The sequence below is a fragment of the Salmo trutta genome, chromosome 7 (genome assembly GCF_901001165.1).
Source record: "Salmo trutta chromosome 7, fSalTru1.1, whole genome shotgun sequence".
Lineage (NCBI taxonomy): Eukaryota > Metazoa > Chordata > Actinopteri > Salmoniformes > Salmonidae > Salmo > Salmo trutta.
The window spans coordinates 23,033,800-23,040,820 of NC_042963.1; positions in this window are offsets into that span (position 1 = coordinate 23,033,800).

The following is a 7,021-nucleotide window of genomic DNA, read 5'->3' on the forward strand; positions in this document are numbered from 1 at the left end:
TAGTTTGGATGTCTTAACTATTATTCTACAATGTAGAAAACAGTAAAAAATAAATAAAAACCCTTGAATGAGTAGGTGTGTCCAAACTTTTGACTGCCAGTATTTAGCTTACATTAGGGTGAAGTAGCCTAGGCTTTCTAATCTAGTTAGATTTTCAATATTATTATCAACGAATATAAAACCATGTTATCTTGAATGGTGTAATTTAATAAAATGCACGGGTGTGATAGATGTGTGAATTTCTCACAATGCTAGCCTACTCATTAGAAAAAAACAGCAGCTCTAATTCAATATTAACTTCACAGTGAAACACCGCTATTCTGGCCATTAATCATTCTTAAACAGTCAGTAAAATAGCTTATTTAGCTATCTCAAATCGTAGCCTATAAGATTCCATGCATGCAAGTTTACCTGTCATATCCACAATGATGGAGCAGCAGACCAAGTAATATGCGAGGATAATTATTCTGCTGTGTCAACTTCATTTATTAAGAGGTGACGTTACAGATATCGATTCTGTTACATGTTATTCGTGTTACATATTTACATTTTGGGATAGTTGTTCACTGAATTACTAGCACTACAGTGGCTACAAACGTCTCACGCTCGGTAGAACGTGAATGCACTATCACGTGATGCTGCCTTCGAATACCGTCCCAAATGGCAGCAGCCTACCGGAAAAGTGCTACCTACTAAGGTAGGTGCCTTTGGAGGCAGGTAGGCAGCAGCCTTTGGATTGGTTAAATAATAACAGTATGCTACACCAACATATTAGTTTCCATTCATACAAAGTGTCAAAACAATTGCCAGAATTTTGCGTGAACTCGTGATGCCCGGAGCCGAGGTGTGCTGCTCAGACCACTGCGTTACAGCAGTTCAACTGTGAGAATTCTTGACGGTATGAGATCGGTTGGTTTGCAGAGCCTTCCCCAAACCATAGCCCCCGAGGTATGGTATTACATTGTATAGCCTACAAACACAGCTTCCAGCTGCCCCCTGGCGGTGATTATAGGTTAAAAATATTTATTCAAATCCTCCTGCTGCGACAAAATGGTTGATATTAAGATCCGAGATCTGTTGGTTTGCCTCCGAAAAGACAACATAAAAGAAAAACCCACAACAATTTAGTATAGGGTGGAAAAAGAATATGGAGCAAAACAAACAGCGGAAACACAAAACCTCAGGCTTCTTTCAAACTAAAGTGGTTGAGCTAGTAATCGCGCCTCAGTTTACGTGAGGTGTAGCTCTCCAAACAGCTCTTTTCCAATTTAAGTAGCTCTTAAATTAAAAACCAGCTGGGCCAGCACAGGTGAAACACATCCTGAGACTAACGAGATCACTCGCCAGCACAAGGCAGCACGCTCTGCATGCACTCTGCTGATGGCGGCTCTGAGTGTGTGAGTTTCCATAGCAACGGCTCCGCTTGGCCAACTCTGCTCTTGATGAGACAAACTCAAGGAACATTATTAGTGTATGTGAAATAATCTCTCCTGTCTTAAATTTGACGAGGTTGAAGCACCTCTGACACCATTTTATGATCTTAGTCAGATATGACTGTACTGCTCAGCAGAGCATGAGCAAAGGGTTCAGCTTCAAAATGTTAGTGACACCCAGCCATACCTGTACCCTAGTTATTGATGAAAAAACAGGCCCTACCTGGCCCTAACCCAATCTATAATATCGGGGCCCGTCGGGCTCGGGTTGGGTAGCAGAGCTCTAGCTGAAACTGTCACATTGGAGAAAGCATCCAAGCAAGCAAAGCAGCTCCCCTCTCTCTTACTACAGTGAGGGAAAAAGTATTTGATCCCCTGCTGATTTTGTACATTTGCCCACTGACAAAGAAATGATCCATCTATAATTTTAATGATAGGTTTATTTGAACAGTGAGAGACAGAATAACAACAACAAAAATCCAGAAAAACGCATGTCAAAAATGTTATAAATTTATTTGAATTTTAATGAGGGAAATAAGTATTTGACCCCCTCTCAATCAGAAAGATTTCTGGCTCCCAGGTGTCTTTTATACAGGTAATGAGCTGAGATTAGGAGCACACTCTTAAAGGGAGTGCTCCTAATCTCAGTTTGTTACCTGTATAAAAGACACCTGTCCACAGAAGCAATCAATCAATCAGATTCCAAACTCTCCACAATGGCCAAGACCAAAGAGCTCTCCAAGGATGTCAGGGACAAGATTGTAGACCTACACACGGCTGGAATGGGCTACAAGACCATCGCCAAGCAGCTTGGTGAGAAGGTGACAACAGTTGGTGCGATTATTCGCAAATGGAAGAAACACAAAAGAGCTGTCAAACTCCCTCGGCCTGGGGCTCCATGCAAGATCTCACCTCGTGGAGTTGCAATGATCATGAGAACGGTGAGGAATCAGCCCAGACGGGGCCATGTACCGTCAAATCTTGGGTGAGAACCTCCTTCCCTCAGCCAGGGCATTGAAAATGGGTCGTGGATGGGTATTCCAGCATGACAATGACCCAAAACACACGGCCAAGGCAACAAAGGAGTGCCTCAAGAAGAAGCACATTAAGGTCCTGGAGTGGCCTAGCCAGTCTCCAGACCTTAATCCCATAGAAAATCTGTGGAGGGAGCTGAAGGTTCGAGTTGCCAAACGTCAGCCTCGAAACCTTTATGACTTGGAGAAGATCTGCAAAGAGGAGTGTGACAAAATCCCTCCTGAGATGTGTGCAAACCTGGTGGCCAACTACAAGAAACATCTGACCTCTATGATTGCCAACAAGGGTTTTGCCACCAAGTACTAAGTCATGTTTTGCAGAGAGGTCAAATACTCATTTCCCTCATTACAATGCAAATCAATTTATAACATTTTTGACATGCGTTTTTCTGGATTTTTTGTTGTTATTCTGTCTCTCACTGTTCAAATAAACCTACAATTAAAATTATAGACTGATCATTTCTTTGTCAGTGGGCAAACGTACAAAATCAGCAGGGGATCAAATACTTTTTTCCCTCACTGTATATGTAGCCCATGTACCTGATGCTGTCAGGCCAAAAAGAGTTTGACATTCCATACTCTTTTTGGCCAGACAGTATCAGATACATGGGCTACACATACACTACATGACCAAAAGTATGTGGACACCTGCTCTTCGAACATCTCATTCCAAAATCATGGGCATTCATTCCAGAATCATGGGTGTTAATATGGAGTTGGTCCCCCCCTTTGCTGCTATAACAGCCTCCACTCTTCTGGGAAGTTGGAACATTGCTGCGGGGACTTGCTTCCATTCAGCCACAAGAGCACTGGTCGGCACTGATGTTGGGCGATTAGGCCTGGCTCGTAGTTGGCATTCCAATTCATCCCAGTCAAGTTCTGCCACACCAAATCTCGACAAACCAATATTCTGTATGGACCTCGCTTTATGCACGGGGCATTGTCATGCTGAAACAGGAAAAGGCCTTCCCCAAACTGTTGCCACAAAGTTGGAAGTATAGAATTGTCTAGAATGTCATTGTATGCTGTAGCGATAATATTTCCCTTCACTGAAACTAGCACAAACCATGAAAAACAGCCCCAGACCATTATTCCTCCTCCACCAAACATTACAGTTGGCACTATATATTGGGGCAGGTAGCATTCTCCTGGCATCTGCCAAACCCAGATTCGCCCAGATTTATCCGTAGGACAGCCAGATGGTGAAACGTGATTCATCATTCGAGAGAACGCGTTTCCACTGCTCCAGAGTCCAATGGCGGTAAGCTTTACACCTCTCCAGCCAATGCTTGGCATTGCACATGGTGATCTTAGGCTTGTGTGCAGCTGCCCAGCCATGGAAACCCATTTCATGAAGCTCCCGATGAACAGTTCTTGTGCTGATGTTGCTTCCAGAGGCAGTTTGGAACTCGGTAGCGAGTGTTGCAACTGAAGACAGACGATTTTTACGCACTTCAGCACTCGGCAGTCCAGTTCTGTGAGCTTGGATGGCCTACCACTTCGCGGCTGAGCCGTTGTTGCTCCAAGACATTTCCATGTCATAATAACAGCACTTACAGTTGACCAGGGCAAACATTGGACGAACTGACTTGTTGTAAAGGTGGCATCCTATGACAGTGCCATGTGGAAAGTCACTGTGTTCCTCAATAAGTCTATGTACTACCAATGTTTGTCTATGGAGATTGCATGGCGTTGTTAATGATTTTATACACTTGTCAGCAACGGGTGTGGCTGAAATAGCCGTACCCACTAAATTGAAGGGGTGTCCACGTACTTTTGTATATATAGTGTACATGTCCTGTGCCTCTGCTTCGATGAGTAATATCAGCAGTTCCTGTATTTTTACTAAAGAAATGTGAGCAGAGCATGGGGGGCCTCAAGCGGAATAATTTATTTTTTATTTTTATGATTACTATTTTTTATTTTATTTTTTATTATGCCCAGCTCACGATGCCCCATGATGATGTGAGGCCTGAGGCAATTGCCTCTTCTGCCTAATGGTAAGTCCAACACTGGTCCTCTTAATGCCACTTTGGTTATAAACATGTATGTCTCGATGTATCCCTGTTTAGGGGGGTTGGTTACTCGTTTCTGCAACACATGCTCACAACAGTGCACATGGGCACATTATACCATCTCCACAAAGTCTTTTACTTCATAAATACAATTGTTTCTGTGTGTGTGTGCTTGTGAATGTACTCTATGTTCAGAAGGCTCTTGAGCTAAATCGAATGCACTTGTTAATGGAAGGAAGTGCGTCATTGTTGCTCTGTGCTCCTAATAAGTGTTTACTTCCAGACCAGCGTTTCTTTCAATCAAGTACACTTCAGACTTTTTTATGTTTTTTTTACAGGGAACATTTTGCTCATCAAAAGCAACGAAGTGCATTCATTCTCTCCATTTCTGCCACAGGTCTTCGCTTCCAGAGCTTGTTTCACCTCATTACTGATCTCAGTGCTGCGGTTTGCCTCACTGGGAGGCACATCCACATGACTCATTATAGTCGACTTGGGAAATGATTGTTAATAATGAGTTGATGTCTTGCATTAACTGCAACATGTTAAAAGAGAATTACTCACGTCAGAGGTTATTTTTTAATGCAGCTGATGTTAATGGGTTTGCATTGATTTGAGAACTAAACCGTTTTTAAAACCCTTTACATGTTTGCTGTACTTAGCTTTTCCTGTTCCTCTATTGTGGGTAAAGATGTGATTTTTCTTACCAAGTTTTTATTTATTTTGACCTTCTTACAATATGGTTTTCTTTACTTTTCCCTCAACCAACATATCGGCTATGTTACAACAATGTATTTAATGTTCAGTTTGTATGCTCCAGAAATTGTCAGTGTCATTGCTGTGATCCATCATCAAGTACACTTTAGACATGGGTCCTTACAGCAAACATTCACTTAAAAAATATATGAGTTACATACATACTGTAGTATGTAGCAATACTCAATCAGCTTTGCTCGGCGCAAAGTACATGACAAAATATGTACTTTTCACCAAAATATCTGAAATGGTACAAAATGTCCTAAAATCTTTGTTTTACTGCACTATATCTACTAGTACTAATCCAAACTCACAATGGGGCAGGCCTATGCATTTATTTTTTTTAGGGGGAGAAAGATATGGGGTGCTTGTCTTTTGTTGAGTCTGAGACTTTCATTTTCTCTTTCATTTAACTATGTATTTATATATTCCCTTCTTCTCTAATCTCCCAGGCAGGTAGGCCTGATTTCTCTGGCATGAATTCTTTGACAGGGCCGAGTGCTTTGGAGCCGTGATAATGCTCATCTGGTGTCTGCCTGTCATGGCTGGCTTAAGGGACCCGTACTGTGAGGATCAGAACCCTCTGATCTCTCCCCTTCCATTTTCATATCACAACCCCAAGCTTTATTCCCCTACACTTCTTTTTGGTAGATTTTCATAACAATTAACAGCTGATGTTACTCCAACTAGAGCAAGCGCTTCCTTCTCCATGTCATCCGGGGGTGATTATGTAATGATGAAATGATAGAGTTTCTACCTCTTCTGCTTAAGCTGTTAAAAAAAAAGGTTTTAGCCTGATTATTGGATTTAGAGTTTGGAGGCAAACTGTGTCAAGGTGAAGGAAATTACATTTTTAATCCCCCAAAAAACTATTAATCCAAAAGTGGTGCATTTTCAAAACTTTCCAGCTGAGCTGTTTCACTTGAGTTATTTCACAGAAGCCTTGACAGGTAATGGAAATAAATTATTTAAATTGTAATTATTGTTTACAATTTTGCATTATTTTAAAAACTGTCCAGTAAAGTTGTTTCTTATTGTATCGTTCAGTGATGGTAAACAGATAAAATCAATCAATATGTTAAATAGTTGAAAGGGGAATCACCTTGTTTATTGTTCATAATCAACTCAACTGGTGCTGGCAGTTTGAAAATAGCCATTAGTGTGCTTTGTTTGTATGGTGGGCTAATGGGGTACTGAGTATGGTGGGCTAATGGGGTACTTTTGTTGCGCGCGCGCGCGCACACACACACACACACACACACACACACGTGCACTCACTCCATACCTTTATGCTCATGACAATTTCAAAATATCAAAGACTTAAACAAGTGAAGTTCAAGTTAAAATATTTTATTGTATGAAGCCCTCAGAATTTACTTTTATTTGCTCTTCATTTCAGTAGACTATACAGAGAAACTTACAGTAGTGAGTGCATACATTTTTTTTGTACTGGTCCCACAACTTTTTTTGTACTGAATCCACAACTTTGGCAATGCAAGTGCTATGCTGTACCAGCTGAGCCACACGGGTTCCCTTAGTGTGCCACAAAAGGTAAAGGTTTCACTATTGAGAGTGAAATGAGCATTCATATAAGGGGACCGATTTGTGATATAAGCTATACAATAAGTTAGGATGCAATGAATAAAGGATTTCCATTTCCAACCATATGGTAGTGGGTTAACCATATCAGAAGATTTTGCCATAAGCATGTAAGTAAACTAGATTGGGCCATGAATAAAAACTATTCCCATCACAATACACAATCACTAACTGGAAGTATCAG